Below are 21,604 nucleotides of genomic sequence, written 5' to 3' on the forward strand. Positions count from 1 at the left end.
TCTGACTCAGTGATTTTCGACAATTAACCTTTTTTGCATTGCTCAGTGCTCGGTTTCCTGAAGGTTAAAATGTGAATTACGAAAGGCTTCAAATTAGCATACACTTGTATTAACTTAATATAATATACTTAAGACTCTCCTTAAAAAAGACAGTAACCTTTGATGACTTATCTCCCTTATTGTCATAAAACGTGTTTGCTGCAATTGCCCCCAGGATAGAAAATATGCTCTGTTGGTCACACTCCCATGTGTGTCACCTCACTAGAAAGCCCAGGATGTGACTTACACAGTACATTAGGACTCAAATAGACTGCACGCATGGTGTTAAAAACAAAGGACTCAGTGTCATGTCTCCCACAGAGGACAACTATGAATTGCCTGGTCTCAGGAGGCTTTTATTCAGCCTGTGCAGAGGCCTAATTAGCCAAAACTGAAAACACCCGTGTTTCTAACTTACCTCTGGCAAAGACTAAAATAGTTTCATATATTACACAACGACCAAGTTTTCTGCACCACTTACAGTTACTAGAAAGTGGTAGCCATCATTGTAAACGTCTTAAAGCAATTTGTATTTGTTAAAAATGACAAGACGACAACGACTTCGTTGTACTTTGGACATTATTTTTCGTTGCTCAAAATGACGCTAACTGTATCATTAACGTTAAGTCATGTTAAACAACTGCGTCATTAGTTTAAACCTCCTAAAACTCCATGTCCGTCTTGAAAATATAAGTTGCAAAGTAATAAAACCCAGCTCTGTCTATAATTGTACTTGATAAGAACAGACGAAATGATAAAATAAACACTCACCATGTTGAGGCGCTCCATTTTTAAACCCTTCAGCTCCGTTTTCACAAACGCCATATTATTCCAGTTTCACCTTCAAGGCAATTAACGCTAAAGCGATAATTGTGTGCTATCTGGGTAGGGCCTACTTAACACCGAACATTTCGCACTTGGACAGAATCTATCCGTTAATTTAAAACTTTTGCTCTATCTTTCTCATAGTTTATCTTACTTTTTAATTCGTCATCTTCTTAAAAGCACCGTTGCACGGGCCAAACCAGACCTAGGTAACTGTCTCGAGACGGTACGTTAGGGTAGGACTGTACCATTCTGGGAGTGGGAGGGGCCGCCCATTTTGACACCTACCACAACAGCTAGTAGTCAGATGAAAAATAATAATATTATATGTATTTTAAATAATAATGAAATAAAAAAGATTACCATAACATTCACAATGGTTATACTTAGCCCCAGGTTGTTTTTAGATCTGTGGACATTTCATTAATGTCCCACCTGTGCAAAGGAAAGTCAAATTGAATAGATTTTAGTTGCACATTCATGTCTCCTAGAGATTTAACCTTCTCTGTTTCTAACATTTCAATGGCTTCCCTCTCGTGCCGTGCTCCAGCCAAATTACCATCCTTTTATTAAATACAAATCTCATTGCTGGATTGAATTCAAAGTTACAGTGAATTTTCATGGTCATTCATAGACACACACACCAACATATTGAATACAGTGATGTGACATAGAGAGAAATGCATCAATAATTCTTCAACTCTGTTACATTCTTATACATCAGTTGGCACTGCCTGCTCTCAATCCATCTTGTCAGAGTCAATTTTCTCAATTTGATCACTCAACTTGAACCAATGCATATTTTAAGAGCTCCACTGTGCCAAAGAGAAACATTTGAAGAGAAAAAGACTGAAATCAGAAAATGGTTACGTGCCATTTTTATACTGAATTGAACTATGCTAGCCAGGAAAAGACCGCAAGGGAGAAAGATCTCTTAGCAATCTCAGGCAGGCGAGCAGCCTACAGCTAGCTCTGACATACCCAGTCCTCTGCCCCCTTCACTCCTCCCCCTCTCAGGAGTCAGAGGCAAGGAAAAGGCCTGAAGGGTTGTGAAAGCCATGCTCTCCAGTAAGCAGAAACATGTTTAGCATTTAACACTGCACAGGAGGTAAAGGTCTCTGTCTCACGATTTAGTCCCTCTTTTTCTCTCTTTCTCTGTCTGCGCTCGCTTTCCTTGCCTCTCATCCTTGGCGTGAACATGACTGTGTTTGATATGCTCCTGCTCACGTGTCATCTAGAGGCATATTCCTTGTCCTCTCGGCATCTTGGGACTTATTGTCTCTTCCCCGTCTCTCCCCGCTGGCCCTCCTCCCTCTCTCTCCTCTCTTCTAATAGGAAAGGATGATAGCAGCATTCCCTTCACTCCTCCACATCACTTCCCACAACTGCCCCTGCACCCTGCAGCTCACCATCTCTCTGTGGATACTTCCCCCTGAGTTCACGGGCTGCCTATTTGACGCAGCACAGTCAGTGGAGCATATGAATGAAGGATGGGATGCTTTGGTAGCAACAGGCCAACCGAGGAGGCAGGCAGACAGAGCGGAAAGGAAAGCCTCAGCCCCACATGTGGGAGTCATCTGGGTATTTGTATTACCATGGGACCTTTCTCTTCACAAAACCGTGAAGCTGGAATTTCTCACAAAAATGATAGAAAACTGGGTTAAAACTCAAACAGATTCCTGATGCACTGTCTAAGACACTACCTAAGCCAGGAGATATGAGAGAGAGCTCAGGGGACACATACCAAAGGTCATGATTTAGATTCAAACCTACAAAATGTAACCAAATTGCACATGAGGCCCCAGCCGGAGGGACTATTTGGTTCCCCCCAGGATACGACTGCTAGAGGTGAATTGTGTAGCCACCTGTTTTCCTACCTCCATAAACAAGTGCATTAGCCATTCCCAAGGCCTCGGTAAATTCATTAAAACAGCAGGGAGTGGACCGGGGGGAGACAGATGACCCCTCCTTCCAACTGACAGACAGCCAAGGTGAGCCAATGTCAAACCACAGGTTGCTCTCTGCACCCTCACCAAAGCTCATTTCCACTCTGTCTCTGGCTGTCTCTTTTTCTGGTAGACTCTCACTGTGTTAAGTGGAAAGAGGAACATTTTTCTCTCCTCCTCTTCATACCTTTATATTCATTCCTCTGTCTTACAAAAGACAGAGGGGCGAATGTAAAAATCACTTCCATTACATCGCCCACTCTCTTTTCATTTGTTTTTACTGTCATCACTTCTCTTTCATCTTTACCTAATTTTTCCACTTTTTACTCATCCTGCCCCTCTGACTCAAGCCCAAACTAACATTGATTAGAAGCAGTCTGTGTCCCTGACCGACTGACTGCACTTTGCCTTTTGTACTGCGAATAGCTGCACATTGGTGGCATACCAATTGCTCCATATAAACAGATGCACACACACAAACACACAGAAATATGGTTACTGTAGTAGGCTATAAGAAATAATGAACTATTACATTCTTCTTCATGAAAATGTGGTCACGTAAAGGAGTCAAAAATACATAATCATACTGCCATTTATCAGTCAGCTATCCAACTGTTTTTGATGTGCATTGCTAAGTGTTGGAGATATCAGCCGTAGAAATGTCTGCTTTCTCTCCAATCTAAAAAAAAAAAAAAACAAGATGGCACTCATCAAGCTCAGCTTTTTTTCCAGCGAGCTACATCTACCAGCTGTATCTCCACACAGAAAGGAGCATACATCTAGTCATGGATGACAAACTTGTGCTCGTGCACAAAATGTAAATGTTATCCCTTTGAACGCTGCAATAGAAATAATCCGTCAGTGCCTCCATTAATATTTTTGCTTAGTGTGATGTCATTTCTTGGAGTATCTTCAAATGCCTCATATCCTTAAAATCTGTACAACCTCAGCTTAAAGGCTAGGTAAGTCAACAAACTATTATAATTGATAAAAGTATTGAAATTGTGTCATGAATAACAATGCAAAAACTGGACAAGTTTCATCAGATTTTACAAAATAAGTGCACAAAACATATTGATCCAAAACATAAACATTCTATTTGTAGAAACATAAACAAAGTATGTCTTCACACTCCCTAAGTTATTTGAACTATGTGCATTCATTACTTTTTTAGCAGAGTGTAAAGGCATTGTGATAGATTAATCATTCATTCCCCTGGCGCCACTGTGCATTTTTGTTTGGTTTTGCACCACACATAATGTAGTGTAATATAATGATGTCATTACGCATGTACAACATGTTGACATGGAAGACAGGAGCCTTAGTTTTCTGATACAGAAAGAATACCACTTTTAGCTATTAGGATTTTTATTTTAGATTGATATATACAGGATTATGTGAACAAATATCACCTACAGCCTTTACAGGAAAATACTAGTATAATTACGACAAAATCCTACATTTGCACAACACATAAGGTAAGCTAACTTAAGCTAACGGCTAATGACACAGATGACAGAAGCCTTAGCTTTCTGCTGCAAAAAGAATGAATGCCCTAATTTTTTGCTCCTTAACTTGGATCGATTTAAGCAGGATAATGCAAACAATGTATTCCCACTGCCATCTGCGAGATGTTCATTTTTAAAGCGGTGAATGGCATCCTCTTTGGCTGATTTGTAACATTTGCTAGCTTAGTGATGCTAGGTGAGCTAGCAGTTGATGCACGCCTCCTTCAGCACAGTGATACAGTTGGTGGGTGTAGTGTGGTACAGAGAGTGTTCTCAGTGAAACTGCTCGCACCAAGGTTTGTGGATTATCTTGAGTAGCTGGGACATGATTTCTGGAAAGAGACACTGCTGCTAAGTTTTTCAAACTTTATGCTTTGAACACCACAAGCTGAGCACCATCTAGTTCCATTATATTTGAGAGAAGGCAGACATCTCCAACACTTAACACTAGATTGATAAATAGTACGACAGGTAAGAGGAAAATTATGTATTTTTGATATTGGGGTGAACTGTCCCTTTAAAAATGAGGCTGCATGGAAACATAAATGTGGTTAGTGTTGCACGAAAAAACTCTTGTATCTTTAAATGTTTTTGCTCCTTGAACTACTTAAATTCAGAAAACTCTTCTGAAACCAATCCACAAGTCAAATATGCAACATTCATCATAGTTCTTGACAAGCTGACATTTTTGACGTAGAAGGTCACACACAAGGTAAAGCCTACACAGCACAAACATAAATGCCACGTTAAATGATCCCTATGCCTACTTGTGTGTTGCTGTGACACCCAGCAGCTGTCCCTTTGCCATGTCGTGGCCTATCAGGACCATCTGTAGGGGTGGGAAAGGCATTAGCTGCCACATCAGCATACTGACTTTACCCTTCCTTAGGTCACAGGTGGCGCCGGGGGACATCAACGGGGCAAACGCATGCACAAAATGTATACACATATACTGATATGCATATGCATTCATATGCATATAAAACTTTCTCTAAAAGGACATGTAGGCACTCTGAAGGATGTGATCATTCTTGCTGAAACAAGCATTGCTGGGATTGTTATGGAAATGTGTTTTGTGTAAAATATATTTTAATCCTGCATGATGAATACTTAAGACAGCATTTTCTAATTTGATGTAATCTAATCTACTTAAATGCATTCTTGCCCACTTACACACACAAACCGATACCACAGAGCTGTGCTGTAATTGCACATTGAGCTGCTGTCCTATGATAATCCATAAATCACTACAGTGTTTCCTTTGCTGAAAAATTTCTGAAGTTGCACATACCATCATACAGAATCTACGCACTTCAAAAGAGCTTACATAGATGTTCCGCAGCTACCTTAAGTGCACTAAGAGGCTTGGGCTTAACACCCCGTGACCTCATCACTACATACACACCATGACCTGACGTAAAACCAGCAGCCCAAACATCAAAGAGCTCCAGTCAGCAGTTCTCACCCTAAGCCTCTATTATGCCAGTCCCAAGTCTGGCTTGATTTTAAAAACGTAAAAAAAAAAAAGAGACAAAAAAAAAAAAAAGAAATGCTAGATTCAAAGCCAGAATGGGTTAAGGGAGAAAAAGAGAAGTGGGAAGAGGTGCGAGGAGCGGAGAAAGTCCTGCACAGTCATCAGGAGGGCTGTGGGCTGTAAATCAGACATAATCATAGTAGTGTTATCCCACAAGGGCTGCAAGGCCTTCCCACTGGCTTCACACAAGTCAATAATTAATAAAAACGGCAGCTTAGGCCACCACCAGCCCACACTCACACAAACACACAAATAAACAACCTTTGTATTGTATTTAGAAATGGGCCTGACTGGGTCGTTTGAGGGCTGTTTACTTCCTGAGTCCTGCCATTAATTTCTGCAACAGCAGTGAATTAAAGTATTGCGAGTACTGTCAGGAAGGTAAACAGCAACCAGACTCAGAGACAGAAAGGTAAATGCAGAGAGATATACTGGAGTATACTTCAAATGCATCCAGTTCAAGTCCCCACACATACGAAGACACACACATACACACCTCTAATCCATCATAAGGAAAAAGCCAGAGCAGCAGTCCTTCCACGCAGAGCTGTCCAGGGAGCAACAACAAACTTCGAGTACACACATAAACAGAAAGTGAGAACTGTGCTGAGGAGTGTGTGGAACTAGGTGCTGAAAGAACAGCTCCTTGGTGCTATGGTAGGGGGAAAAAAATGGCAGAGGGAAAGTGAGTAGCAGTCCAGGTCTGGAGCTATCCAAGGTGCTGAAACCTCTCACTCCCTTAGAAACAATTGGCTGGAGAGGAGAAGGGGGAGTGGAGGCAGAATGGGCTGAGGAGAGGAACTGTCCAAGGCAATGAATCAGCGGCATGGCTCTCCTTTCGGCACTGGCTGTGTTTGCGTGCGCGGAGTAAGCCACTGTCAGATTGTTTACTTATACCTTTGATATGCAATTGAGTTTCCCTGCTGCTATGAATAAGGCTGCGGACTGAATAATCCTGTTCACGGACAGAATGGACCACTGAAGAAAAAATAAAAAGGTGTAGCCGCCTGCAGAGTGGATTTTTATTTTATGCAAAATCAGAAAACAAAATACACAACTAGGATGAAAAAATGGTAGCAAACAAGACTACAAATACTTGTTGTCCGTGTTTATACATTTATACATTTTCAAGATGTTGTACAACCTAGAATATAAAAGTTTATATGGAGAACAAATGTATAATTAACATCAACAATGCTCTACTCTATTTCATGAATAAAAAATGTCATGGTAATCCAGTCGGAGCATTACAGAACATAATAACAACTAAAAGAAAACACTGCTCCTATTGCCAAGGTGAAAGTGGGCTCCTGGAAGTGCAGTGTAAATGCATAAATAAAAAGGCCCAGCAGTGCAGCATTATTAGAGCACAGTGGACATACTTTACTCTCCATTAATACTGTATTGGCTCTGTAAAAAGATTTCTATTTAAAAAGTTGGTTTCATGTTCTCCAGAGCTGCAATGATGAAATATGAGCGCAACAGTTTACACCGGGCCAATCGATGTCGGGAGTTTTGTAACGCAATTAATAGTCTAAATTTAATTCATTATTGATAGCTACACACTCCTAACATCTACCTGCTACTTGTTAGACACTACATTTTACAGCTATAGAGAGAAAATGATCTAAAAATGTAACAAGTATTGACGTTTTCCTGCAGAAATGGTGTTTAAATCCTGAACTTAACCTTCCATGGAGGATGTGAGCTTTGTTTTGCAGCATAAGTTACCAGGGTGAGCTACTGAAGTTAAAAATAAATGCAAAACGAAAGCTAGTGCTGAACCCAAGGATAGCATGTGGTTCTCTGAAAGCTTTGAGGATTGATTTGTCAGTCCCGGATAAAGTTGTTTTGAATAACAGAGCACTCTTATTTTGAAATGAAGGCAAAATGAGCCGAGAGTTTAAAGCATGATTTGCATTCACATTGAGTGTTGATTGCAGTTACATGAAGTAGCAGTGTTTAGAACCCTCCCAGCATGCACCGGGGCAATGGATTCATGGTCTCATTTTATGTGTCCCTGCATTTTTACAGGTGTCATTTTGTTTTACACTGTGCTCCACAATGTTTCCTCTCTGTTAAACATCACCAGTGAATGTAGTTAGACTCCAATGCTGGGTGCATGCTTGGTGAGGTTCTCCCCCGTGGATGTGAAAGAGACTTTTAAGTGATAATCATGAGCCTGGTATGAAAATGAAACCTCTCTGAAATCTCTTTAAAAAGCAGCTTCAATTGCATGAACATTTTTCAGCAAAGTCGGTTTTGCATTTTTTTTTGTGTTCACGTGACAAATTCACATTTTAATTTAAAATCACATGCAAAGTGCTCTGGCCCCATTGGGCTTTTAACAGTCAGAATATTTTACTTGAGTTTATTTCTTTTTGCTCACAGTATCTGAAAATATATTTTGTTGTATACTTTAGCATGTGTAATTTTAGGTAGCTCATCATTATGAAAATTTAGTTGTGGTAATTACACCAAAAAAAAATCAGAATTGTTTGCATGTTCTCATTACAGACTGTATTTATGATTGCAATTTTTTCTGGAAAAAGACGAGCAGTCCAAATGTTACATACTGGGTTAGGCAAATGCTTGTTACATTTCCTTTATACAGAGTGAAGAAAACATACAAAGGGAAATGGGGAATAATTGAAAAGGACCATTTTGGGACCAAAAAGGACTGTTTCGGGGACCATTTACTGCTTTTGTGACATGTATTTATCAGATGATGAAGAGAACAAATGAGTACTCTGAGACAGAAACCTTGCAATATGGTTAATCTAAGCTCACTTTTGTGAAGATAATGAAGTTCATTTAATTTCAACATGCTTTTAAGATGTACGCATAAGAAACATTTCTAATAAATATATCTTTGTCATGATCCAGTGAGCTGTTAATAAGCATTTTCCTTATCCACAGGTTTGGGCTTTAAGACTTGTTGCTCTGATATCGTTTTTTTAAACCAGCTTTGAAAAACCCCGACAATCCAGACTCATGTCAAACTGTTAACCTCAGTCTAATCTGGTAACTCAGTTATCCATGTACAAAGCACCGGGCCCAGTGTGAGAGAGCTGAAACAATGCATGCCAATCGAGAAGTGTCCATGGTGCTGAATCGACAGCAGCTCACAATACAGCAGCAGCACTGGGAGCTGTCTGTGAAGTACGTGCTGCTTAAGTGTGCCAATGGGTCATGTGCACAAAGCATGTCCTTCCTTGATGGTCATGGAGTCCTCACAGCCTATCCCACAGTGCATCTTGCACCTATTGTTTCTGGTTCAGCTCTCCGGCTCTGAACCGGAAAGGCTGGCGGTGGCGATGCACTGTGGGGTGTGCCACAAGCACTTAATGACATCAAGGTAGGTCAGTGGAATTCTCAGAGCTGACACTCAGCATTCAGCTGCAAGTAGCAGATAAATCTGAACAACGATAAGTAAATGTATGACATTAAGAAAGTGTGTTAAGTATTCTAGAGATACTCCATGTTTAGGTAAGGGTTAGGGTTGTTTTTACAGCAACTTCTGTTTTTGTTTCCACTTCAACCACTGTGGCTTGGCAAGCTTTAAGCCTTGAGCTAGGCATTTCCTATTTGAGTAGGCTGACTTACAGTTCTCTCCTTCACTTGATCGATACAAATGCTCTCTACAGCTGACTATATAAATATTCTTACTGGGCTCCACTTTGACTTCCAAATTTCAAACAGTGAAAAACAGGGCATCTGTTAGGAAATGTCCTTTTTTTCAAAATACATTTTCACAACAAATGTAAGTTTTGCAAATTTTTATACCCACTGATTTATAACACTTCGCTTTAAATATTTAGTCCAAGAGGCTATGAATTATATTATCATCTTTTCACAATCCATATTTAAGTGATTGCTCCAGCACACATCTGTTGGGCTCAGTAGTTTCAAGATGTTCCATAATGAAAATGTCATATCGCAGACTGAACCAACCTGTTTGTCACTCCCAACTCATCAAATACCAACACTTGGTCAGTGGCCCTTTGCGTCAGATACAGATGCACAGAGACACCCTTTAGCAGCAGTATGAGTCACATCGGGCGCTGTATTGTTTGACATTCTAAGCAACTATAAAGAGTGAGAAAGTCTTTATGGGGTTTGTTTCCTGTATGAAACCAAAAGTCAGTGGACTTAATTTGATAACAACATAGTGTATTAGTTTGTATAACATTCTATGCTGGTGAAGTATGTCACGTGACATAGGTGACGTGTATCACATGACACTACTTTTTCTCTAAAACTACCCATGTGCTTGTGTGGCCTAATTCTAAGGAAGTAAACCTAAAAATTAAATGTTTTACCAATACTCAAAGTTAATTTTGAAAAGGGAATGCATGCATGTAACGCATGGAAACTGTACATTTCCTATTAAAACTGAAGTTTATTTTTAAAAGAGAGGGCATGCATTTAACAAGCAGAAACTGTACATATAGTTGTGAAAATGTAAGTTTATTTTGAAAAGCGACTGCATGCTTTTAATGAGCTGAAACTGTACATTTCCTGTGAAAATATAATTTTATTTTGAAAAGACACAATGCATGTAACAAGCATAAATTTACACTCCATTTCTGAACTTCCAAAAGTGACGTTTGAGGGGTATTTAAAGAGTCATAATTTGATGTTTAGGGCCACTGCCCAAGGAACGGTATTTGACAAGCTGGGCATGAGAATGTGTGGACTGAATCTGTGAGATGTAGCATAGATTTGCAAGGTTATATATGTTGAAGTGTAGTGTGAATTCATATGGTTGAATGTAGAAATTTCTTCCCTGTGGCAGAGCATGTCAGTTAATATTAATGCAGTCAAAACACTGAAGAAGAATAACATATCCCAATAGGAATCTCCAGTTTCACATTCCTAATCAATGTATTCAGACATCATCCACAAGAGAATAATTAGGCCTTCTGCCATTAATGATGGATGATTTGAAGTGCTGATGTGATCATTTTGCAAATCCATAAAAGCGCCTGGAAACCGTGAAAGCGGCTGCACTGTGAGCAGGCTGGGGCTTTACTCGCTCCCTGAGAACACCAGAAGGATAAACCAGGAAGAAGATGGAGATGTAAATGTTAGAGAAGAAAACAACACACTCACTTTCTCTCTCCTCATTGACTTGCTCCGGGCCACACAGGTGTGACTAAGTCTTATAGATTCACGGCTGATGGCAGAGCAGGGTTAGCGAGTGAGTAGTGGGTAACTGGAGCAAAGTGCCCGCCTTGCAGATCCTTGGAGAAAATGGCTTGGCAAGGGAGAGAGCTTTCAATCGATACTGCTCTGAAGAAGTTTGATAGGGATTTGGTGGGGCTGACTTTTCAACACAGCATCTGTGCTTTGGAGGACCTAGGAGGTCTGCTGGGGTCCTATGATCTGCCTGTGGTTGTCTTTTTTCTCTCTCTTCTCTGTTTTTGTTTCCTCTGTTAGTATCTCTCTGATTCTCTGTCAGCCTGGAAGCTATATTGATCATTCTTCTTACTGTATGGTAGACACTGTTACCCTATTGAATTTCTGGTGTCTTATCTCAAAATTTAAATGTCTGAGGTAAAAACTGCCAGTGAAGTTTTATTGTGCCTTGTTCTCCAAATTCAGCTCGTTGTGTCTGAGACTTTATGCAAACGCAGCGGAAGAAAATGTCAAGAAACCTCGCATTGTACCCTCCATTTCCCCCAAAAATGGAAAAGGGTGACAGACCGACAGGCCGCAGCAGGGTTGGAAATCCCTGATACATTCCCAGGGATCCACACTGTAAAAACAGGCACAAGCATCTCTGCTGCTAATACCATCTGTGACACCACACACACACTTCCTGTCTCCCACACTCTACAGCTTGCTATACACCAGGGGCCATGTCAAATCGCAGAGTTATTCTGGGGACTTGCTGTGGAATGGGAGGCACAAGTCACCATACATGCCAGTCCCCAAACACCCAGGCCAAATTGTGTGTCACACCAGCTTGGAAGAGAGGGAAAACACAGATGAATCCTCGACTGCTCCATTTGGGAATGGGAGAGAGACCGAGAGACGGAAAGGGAGAGAGAGACTTGGAAACCTGGTAAGTGCTAAACCCCCGCAATTAGCACCGTTGATGGGGAGAGTGGCTCTGATCCCAAAACAATCAGATCTGGGCTCATTTCATTTCTGGGCCATGATTTGAGAGGCTGCAGCTTTGGACATCTTCAGACTGCTGAGACTAAACCAGGAGTGTTCTAAAACACTGATTAAGTGAAATAGTACTGGCTATAATATCATTTTAATTGTTGTTTTATAACAACAGGACACTATACGGCTTAGCATCTATGGTGTGAATGCTGTCAGTTCTCTGCACTGTGCTTGACGGTGATTCACCTGTCCAAAACCCAACCTGTCCAGTCATGTGACATCATGTTTTTTCTGCTTAGCATCTCATAGCAATGCACACGGCACCCTTTAGCGTCTCTATGTGACACACAACTTAAACACATTATAACAAGTGATTAATGTCAAGGTTAGGTTTAGCCAACAATACAAATAAAGAAAAAGGTTTGTAATGTTACAATAACGGATGTGATGAAAATATCATGTTAGTGACATCATCGCACGACGTAAATTATGTAAGGTTACATTACAAACAATAACAGATATAAACACCAAACAATTTATTTCTGGTTTCACACGGGACACGAACTGTGTTCTCCTGGATCAAAGTGTTGTTCTGTCTGACTCATCTACCTCCCCTTCCTCCCACCCTACGGGGGCTTCTTTTGCTCTTTATAGTACACCAGTTGCTCTCAGTGCCGAGTACTGCTGCAGATGGGTTTACACTGGAGTTAGCTGAAAGCCAGATGCATCTCATAAAGACATTAAAGGGTGCTGATATCACATGAGCTTGTTTTGTATACGAGCCATGACAATAAAACTGTCGCTGCTCATTCTAACGCTGCAGCTCCTCTTGTTAAACTAATGACGACTGGTGGAGCTGGAATTGTGCTTCTTGTGTGGCACAGGATTTATTTTTTTTGTGGAAAACAGCAACAACACTGAAATGTACTGCATTACCATTGTGTTAAATCTGTTACAGAGTTGATCAAACATGCAATATCATCACAAAGTGTTGAATGGCTCTCTGATTCTTCATTAAAATGGAGTGTAGGAGAAAAGTGTATGCAACAGCACTTAAAAAGGCCAAGTATGGTGAGGGAAGCAGTCCAAAAGACTAAAGAAAAGCTTGCACTGCTTCAAAGCAGTTAGTCAGCAAATCACACTGAAGCTATCTGGATGGATGGTTGGATTGGACTGAGACAGTGGGAGTGAGAGATGGCATGTGACTTCCTCTCCCCCGATTCTCCCTCCTCCCTCCTTTTCCCTCTTACTATAATTTAGATACAGTCAGCCTTCACCTCTGCTTTACTCTTTAAACTGCCAACTTCAGCTGAAGTGGCAGATCGAGCATGAATGTGGCACCGGCCTTTATATGCCCCCGACAAAAAGGAAATAAATAAATATATAAACAAATTTTAAAAAATGCATCAACACAAGAGAAGCTTCTTGGAGCCAGACATATAGTGCAAACAAACATAAACAACTCAGCTATCAAGCATTCAATTTGTTCTATAGCAAAAAAAAAAAAAAAAAGCAAAGAAAAAGTGGATGAAGTACAGCCTTGGAATCAGACAAATCTGCAAGCTAATGTTTTATTTGTTCTGGCAGGCATGTCTGGTCTCTCTTCCATTCAGAAAGATGTGCACCTGACCTGGCCTGGGCTGGGCCAATCACAACCATTTACCTAATATGAGCAGGTTTGAAACAATGACTGACCTGAGCCTTTATGCAAAATATGTTCTGATGCCACTTCTGGCTCTCATGCCGCTGACATTATACCAAGTGTTAACCTAGCTTAGTAAAGAGGAGCACCGCTGAGCCAGTTTCCAACAATCAAGATGGTTGCAGCTGATGTTGAACTCTCTGTTGAAGCGCTTCTTTTGAATTCTGATACCAAAAACAGCGACACTCATTCACAGACAAGCTGATGCTGCACCATGATTACTCATCTCTGCATCCTGTAGTCTACTTTCATTTGTCCGTCACTCAACGCTACATCAGATATTTTGTTGCTCTGATTGGTTGTGGGTGTATCCAATTGTCTCCACAGACATTTTGGTCCACAGCTGTTGGTAACGCCTCTTGGAAATCAAAAATTAACTGAGAGGTTCCAGACTATCTCGCATTTGCGAATGGATCTTGCTATACCAGGCTAGAGGAAACACAGTTAGTGCACAAATGCAAGATACATAACAACTATAAAAATACAATAAAGCTAAATGTGATTAAATTTGAGTGCCCATTTCATTTCTGTGTTTTTCCTTTTAAATCGCAAAATGGTGTCAGCAGTCATCGCTCAATTGTGCTTCTCTATTCCTGCCTCATTACAACTGAGAGAATAGTGCTGGGTAATTGTTTGACCCTTCCTGCTCAACCTATGTCCTTGGCTGCTGAGAGCGCTCGACGTGAGAGTTCTATGGGATAAATGGTGGCTATTCCCACACTCTGCCCTGTGGCTGTCTGCAAACAGAGCGCCATCGTATCGGTGACAAGAGAAGCCTGATGAAGGTACGCTGGCTGCACAAACCCAATGCAGGCCCCAGCAGCGGCAGCAGCACCTCTCTAAAAGGACTCATTGTGCCCCGCCAAAGCCTTTCCCTCTCCGCGGTGAAGTGGCCATTGTGGCTCGCAGAATAGCCATCGCTCTCCATTGCCTAGCGGGGAAAGTGCTGCTGTGATGGGGCTGAGTGTGGCCGCAGTTGCAGCAGTAGACAGTATCTCAATATCATGACCCCCATCAGCCCCTGAGTGGCCCCTGTTGCTCAGCCCATTCTTCCCACAGGTGGGCGCAATCCAGACCTAATTTCAGCCAGTGAATAGGGCGTAAGGAACAGGAGCATTCTAGAAGTGGAAATAGCAATGAGAGGTCAAGTTGTGAGCTCGGGAGTTTTTAGCATATGGCTCAACTTTGGACAACTTGTATTGATTTGGCTGCAGGGGTGGTTCTCTGGAAATTTATTCCTGCATGACAGGACGGACAAAAGCCTTATGGATTTCTAGGGGAGAAATAAACTGTGTTGGAGCACAACAATTCTCTTAAGGGTACTTCACTGAGAGCGATGCTTACAGTTTTTCAAGGTGCTCTGCTGAGAGTTAGCTAAGGAGTCAGGAGGAGGTGTTGAAAAGAAAGAAAACATAAAAAGAAATAATACAATCATTAAAAGTGTGTCTGAGGAAGCTCGTCTGGTATGCATGGCCTTGGCTACAGCTCATGTGTAACTCATATAAAAATAAGTATAGAGAACACAAGCGCTTTTAACGTCAAAGTGATGACTGAACTTTCCTTGGATTGTCTGTATTCACTGCATTTTATCATTCATCTGAAGAAACAATCTCATGATATGCATTGTTGACCATTGGTCAAATTAATTAAACACTCCCTAAGAGGAAAAAAAAGCCTTATCGTGGATTAGCTTGCCTTTCATTGCATAAGGCTCTGTCAAAATATGGAGTAAGTGACTGATGCTAATGTCCAGCCCTTGTCTTTAGTCACAAATGCTATTGTGTCGTTAGATATATGCTAGTGTTATGCAAACAAATTGCATGATTATGCAAAACTAGAAATAGTGTGGATGAGTGATATCCCACAGCATAAGGATTAGTTACTAACACCCACTCTTCAATTATGAGCATAAAACTCTTATGTGGGGTTTTTTTGTGTCCCATATCCCTGTTATGCAACCTGCTCCACTTTGAAATAGGATCCTTTCACAGCTAACCACATGTTAGCGTACCCTGGAATCATGGGTACAGTTCAGACAAAGATGGAGACAGTCTTGGTTTTTTTCTGATGAGCCAAATAAGACTTGGAACAATTTGGTCTAACAGGCTCGGCAGCACAAAAAGCCCTCCAGTGTTTACTACTGACTCCGAGAGGAAGGACTGTCTTCAGGTTGCAGGTGAACATGATACATCATCATCAACAGGGAGGTTACATCAGCTCGTTTTGTCCAGAACGTGCCCTTCCGAGCGGGGAGGTAGGGAGTCTGGGGTGATATTTTTAAACCTGAGAAACAGCAGCTGCCTTTGCGCTGGAGTAATTTAGGTTAAACAGCTCACTGGCGGGTGCTAAAGAGATCCGTCTCACGCCTGAAACATAAGCCGGTCCTGAGAAACTCTCCAGCCAAGAATTCTCTCAGGTCTAGGCAGATGACATTTGAGGTGAGACCCAAAAGAGATAAGGTGCTGACATGACAAAGCGCCTTGAAACGCCTGTTTTATTTCTCTTTTATTGATACTCCCTGATTCTCTTTAAGAAATTCAAGCTGAGCCTCTTAAAAGGCGAGATATGGTAATGCAAATATTTCAAATCATCCCACTGGAGGCTACAAAGAACATCTTCATTAATTCATTGGCCTGCTTTTCTTGGGGTTACTTAGATATGAAAAAAAGGGGGCTGGGATTACATTACTTTCAACTATTTGAGAGAAGAAAAAAAAAAACCCTCATCCAAGATTCAGATGTACTCGCGAGCTCTGCTGAATGAATTCATGACCCAATCTTTGTGGAATACAGTAGAGTATGTGGCACGAATCCAGGATTTCCAACACCCGAGTCTCTCAACTCTTCCTCAATTAGAAAGACCAAAGGCAAGTTGTTAAAAGCCACAAAGAGCTTTGAACTCAACTGGAGCCATCATGCGTCAATTTTGAGCCTTTTCCTCTGTAGCAGACAGCACGACAAGAGATGTACTAACTTTGACATCCTCAATAATAAATGTCCTGTTCGACTGACTAATATTAGTACCAATCTCGATATCCTACTGGCGTGGCCACACAGGAGGAGAGGGCGTAACTCGATCGGATCGATGGGCCGTACTGTATCCTGTCTTCCCTTCTGTCTCTCTCCGCCTGCCACCCCTTCTCCTTCTTTCACAAATCCATCCACGCAATCACTCACAGACAATGAGAAGTCTTTCAATCCATCTCTCCATCATGGGCTGTTCCACCTCTACTATGCCTAATCAAAGGCGAAAAGTGATAGAAGGGCGAGAGAAAGCGCCGGAGGGGGAACGTCTTCCCTCATCATGGCCCCCACGGCTAAAATGGAGGGCGTGAGGAGGAGTAGGAGGAAATCTTTCATTTTCCTATCGCATTTCCTCCCCCCCCTTTTTTTTATGCCAGTGAAAGTGTCTGTCTTCTTTATAGCTCCCCTAAGCTCCTCTAACCTCTCTTCTCTCCCACTCTGCGGGCGGATGGTGGACGGATGGACGGGAAGATGGATGAGGGCCAGACGGCAAGCGGCAGAAGAGTGAGTTAATGAGGCAGATTGCTCTCTTTGCCGCCGTGCGAGGGATTACAGGAAGATTACCCATTCTGATTCTCTTCTCTTCCAATTTCGCTCTCTCAGTCTCTGCAGTGGTAAACCGGAGGGGTGCGACGGGGCGGGGAGGGGCGTGGGGAGGGTGTGAGAGGTGCATGTTTTGATAGAGGTGAGATAGAAGACAGTGCCTTGGCTTCCTGTCAGGGGAAAATGACAGCTGCTCAAAACACTGACCTGTGAAAGGATAGAGTTTCTGACTGATGCCTCCAATCTGACAGCTGCTTCGAGGGCTACACTTGGCCTAAATATACCCAGCATGAGACTGAATATCTTATAAGTCACATGAGATCCAGCTCCTTCATCAAGTTCATCTTCAGAGACTAACTTGACCAAACTGGGTCCACAGATTCCATCAACTTCACGATAACTTGCATTATGCATTTGAAAAGGTGTTGTTTTTCTGCCGCAAACAAATGGCATGCCCATTGTGTGTTGACCCAGAATGATGGCATTTGAGTTGAAAAGCTGCAGGTTCGTATTCAGGGAAAAGTTGTTAGGAGCTACGTGTCAGAGGGATGAGCGAAAACAAAGAGAAGCGCAGGACCTCGAATCCACTTTTTGCACTCGCCGCATAACAAACAGTGAAAAGGTCTGGAGAAATTATTCAAATTGCAGGGGAATTTGCAATTATTATAAGTCATCTCAACCCACAAAGGCAATGTTAAGCACCCTTCATGAAGTGCACTGAAAGCTCGGAGAACAAAAGTGGAATCATGTATGGGCCCATTTTCTGCCAGCGGTGTCTGCTCAGCGTGTTATAAAGGGGAGAAGCTATTTAGGTATTTCCAAAGCCATTGTCTAAGCTAGACTCGTTAGACTGGCTTGATGGTGGAGTCTCTTTTTTTCTGCCAATTGGGAATTAACAACTGCCAAATTGCGCTCGAGAAAAGCAATATTGGCGCTGCAACTCTTTGCTTGAATGATGATGAAGTCGCTGAAAAAGGCAGAAAAATACACTTTTGACCTCAGTGCTCAGGTGTCAGTCATGTCCTCTGGCATGGCCTTTCATCCTGGCTTTATGAAACTCTACGTCTCTGGCCTGAGAAAGTCACCAGGAGATGGGTCACATACAGGGGCAGATAGGCCCCTGGGCACTGACATGCAAAGGGCCCCACCGTCTTTCCTACAAAGGAGTGAGACACACACTGAAGTCTTGTGTGGTTGTCTCTTTGTAGTCGTTTTATGTCTCTCTCTCTCTGGTTGTTTTGTCCCTTTTTGTAGTTATATTGTGTGCCTTTGCAGTTCCTTTTTTGTAGTCCTTTTGTGCCTCTTTGTGGTTGTTTGTGTGTCTTTGTAGTTGTTTCATGTCTCCTTGTTTTCGTTTTGTGTCTCATTGTGGTTTCTTTATGTCTCTTTGTAGTCAAAGTGTTTGTCTATGTGGTTGTTTTGCCCAATTTTTAGTTCTTTTGTGTGTCTGTGGTTGTTTTATGTGTCCATGTAGTCATTTCGTGTCTCCTTGTGGTTGCTTTGTGTCTCTTTGTAGTCATGTTGTTTCTCTTCGTGTTTGTTTTGCCCATATTTGTAGTTTTTGTGTGTCTTTGCTGTTCCTTTGTGTCTATTTGTAGTCATATGGTGTCTCTTTGTTTTTGCTTTATGTCTCTTTGTAGATGTTTCGTGTCTCCTTGTGGTTGCTTTGTGTGTCTTTGTAGTCATGTTGTTTCTCTTCGTGTTTGTTTTGCCCATTCTGCAGTTACTTTGTGTCTCTTTGCAGTTCCTCTGCATCTCTCTGCGGCTTTTGAACATCTTTGTGTTTGTTTTGTGTCTCCTCCTGCCCTTTAAGTGTTAATCTGAGTGACATTTCGCAGGTGAAGGCCAGAGGGGCCCCTGACACTTTGGGCTCCTGGGCCTGTGCCCGGTAGGCCCATTCAGTAATCCATTCATGGTCACATCACCTTGCTTGATTTCTCACACGGGGCTTCATTTGCATTAAGAAGACAGCCAGCTCAATAAGCACTACAACTTCCTGTGTGTGGTTCAGCCAGTCATTCTCACAAAGGCCTTCAAGCAATGAATTCAGGTCAGTCAATCAGAGCTGGGGCACTTCTCTGTAGTCATCAGACTTCACCACAGTGAGCACCATGTGTCAGCAAAGTCTTTAAAATTAATACAAAGTGTATTATTGACATTTCTCCTGTAGTAAATGTCTCCTCTAGCCACACAGTCCAACAATAAAGATGTGGAAGTGGTTTCAGACAAGTGATCAATAGACAAATATTATAAAAATGACAAGCTACTAGTCTAAAATGTATTGTGGAAAAAGTTCACACAGCTTCAGTGTAAAAATGCAGAGTAGGTCAGTTTTCCCACAGGCGTTTACAAGGACTCTCCGTGTGGTGTCTGCTTTCCTCCTCTCTCTCTGCTCCTCACCTTCAGTCTCTTCCTCCGCGCAGCTGAACTAGACATCAGCTCGGTTTAATTAGTACAACTAACCCCACAACCCGACTCGCATCTCAGCATCAGCGATCTACCGATTTGTACTACTTGTTATTTCTCCTCCGGTTCGGGGATTTTGTGTAGAGACACCGTTACGCACCCCAGTGGGCGTTTGGCGACACGGTGGCGCAGGAGTCGCATACAGTCGCAGTGTTGTCGGCGCAACATAGAGCTCCCAAATATCCACGTATACTGTACGCATTACTAACACGTCGTGCTGATCACATTTACTTTGAGGAAACTCTTCGGAGATCGCGTTAACGCCACAGAGGGTCAGATGATTCTGCCCTTCAGCAGCCAATTATCATGCAGCTGTCCAGTAAAGAAAGTATACCCTCCGGTGGCCTAATTCTGCGCATTATAAATATTTTATTTTAGCATTTTAAGGATAAATTTATTATAAATAATAATAGATAAATAATTTCAGACTCAGTCGATGATGCATGCCAGAATTATGACTCGACTCTGTAGTGGGTAAAATCCCAGCAAAATTTTCATTTCAGGGATTTGGAGTGAAGGAGATGTTCAAGTAAGCAGGCTGTGTGTGTGAAAATTAGGCCACATGTATAATCAACAGAATACACAGCGTGTCTCACTTGCTACAATTTAGGCTTTAAAAAAAAAAAATCCAAACCGGAGCTGTTGGAATAAAACGCTGCCTCGAGTGTCGGAAGCTGAAATCCCTCACAAGTCGTCTGCGTAAACACATCCACAGCCTAAAGAAGCCCCCAAACTGACTTTCACCGACCACTGTCATATTTCTTTTTTTGGTGAATTCCCACACTCGGACACTGCTGTCACGCGTGGCTTCAAAACATATACGTCCATCACCCCCCCCCTACACACACCGGATTCAACGTGTCTGCTCCCAGAGCCGCAGAAAACAAACAGCAGACCTCAAATCCACTCGCCTCCCAAATCTCCTCCAAATATTGACCCATTACGCATCGTTTGCTGCTGGCTGCCTCTCAGCAGAACAAAGCCAACAATTGTCCACGATTAGACTATGTGAGTGTATTTTTATTTTTTCCCCGACATCACCTGTCATCATTTGGAGGACATTAGCAGAGAGTGACAAATCCTCACAGCCAGAAAAAAAGCCCCACAGAAGCATAGTCACAGCAAAGAAAAGAAAAGTCCTTACTTGTGTTTTGCGGCAATCCCTCCGATAATATTCTCCAGATTTGGGGAGGTTTGTAAATATCCCTGGATATATCTTGGATGCTGTTCACGCTTCTGTGTGTCTTTTTTCTTTTATCCAGAGCGCTGAGCAGACCACAACGTAGCTTTTCTTTCCCTCCTCTCTCTTCAAGACAGATGTGAACAGTCCTGGCCGAGTCGCTCCACCTGCATCCCTGCCGTCAAGTCAGCCACAATGCACAACACGCAGCTTCAGATTGTTCTTTTCAAATTAAAACTCCCACATTGCGATGTACCGCCGGGGATTTTTATTGTGGAGGTTTCGTCGCCGTGTTTCTGGTGGATGCTTCTGAACGCTTTGACGCATCTCCACCTGCATCCACTGGAAGACACGGCGGCATCAGCAGGCAGCGGCAGCGGCACCGCACTGAGGAGGCCGCCCACAGAGACACGCCCCGCTCCGGCTGGAGAAGGCTACTTCACCCTGGGCGAGGGAGACGGGAGGGCGGTGCTGGATGTGCTGTTGGAAAATACTTTCCTGTGTAAGTGGTCGCACCTGACAGCCGGTTAAGATTTGGGGAATTAAGAAAATAGGGTGGTAAAAGAAGATGATGGTATATGAGATCATGGACGGATCATGAGACAATGGTCCCCTGGGCACAGATATGCAAAGGGCCCCGCCACCTCTCCTACAAAGAGGCAAGACACACAGACTTGTGCTGGTTTTGCATCCCTCTGTAATCAACACGCATATTTGTATG

The 21,604-nt window shown here is 42.3% G+C and overlaps 1 protein-coding gene across 6 annotated transcripts in view; it reads right to left on the minus strand.

The window, feature by feature from the left end:
• The window catches only part of nrxn2b (neurexin 2b), an 812,698-nt gene extending 791,631 nt beyond the window's left edge, over window positions 1-21,067 (minus strand). For all 6 annotated transcript variants that reach the window (XM_049567815.1, XM_049567813.1, XM_049567811.1 and 3 more), the window contains exon 1: window positions 20,848-21,067. The gene's annotated coding sequence lies outside the window, so the exon portion shown is untranslated. The remainder of the gene's footprint in view (window positions 1-20,847) is intronic.
• Between the last annotated feature and the right edge of the window lie 537 nt (window positions 21,068-21,604).

The sequence above is a fragment of the Epinephelus fuscoguttatus genome, linkage group LG23 (assembly GCF_011397635.1).
Source record: "Epinephelus fuscoguttatus linkage group LG23, E.fuscoguttatus.final_Chr_v1".
NCBI classification, from domain to species: domain Eukaryota; kingdom Metazoa; phylum Chordata; class Actinopteri; order Perciformes; family Serranidae; genus Epinephelus; species Epinephelus fuscoguttatus.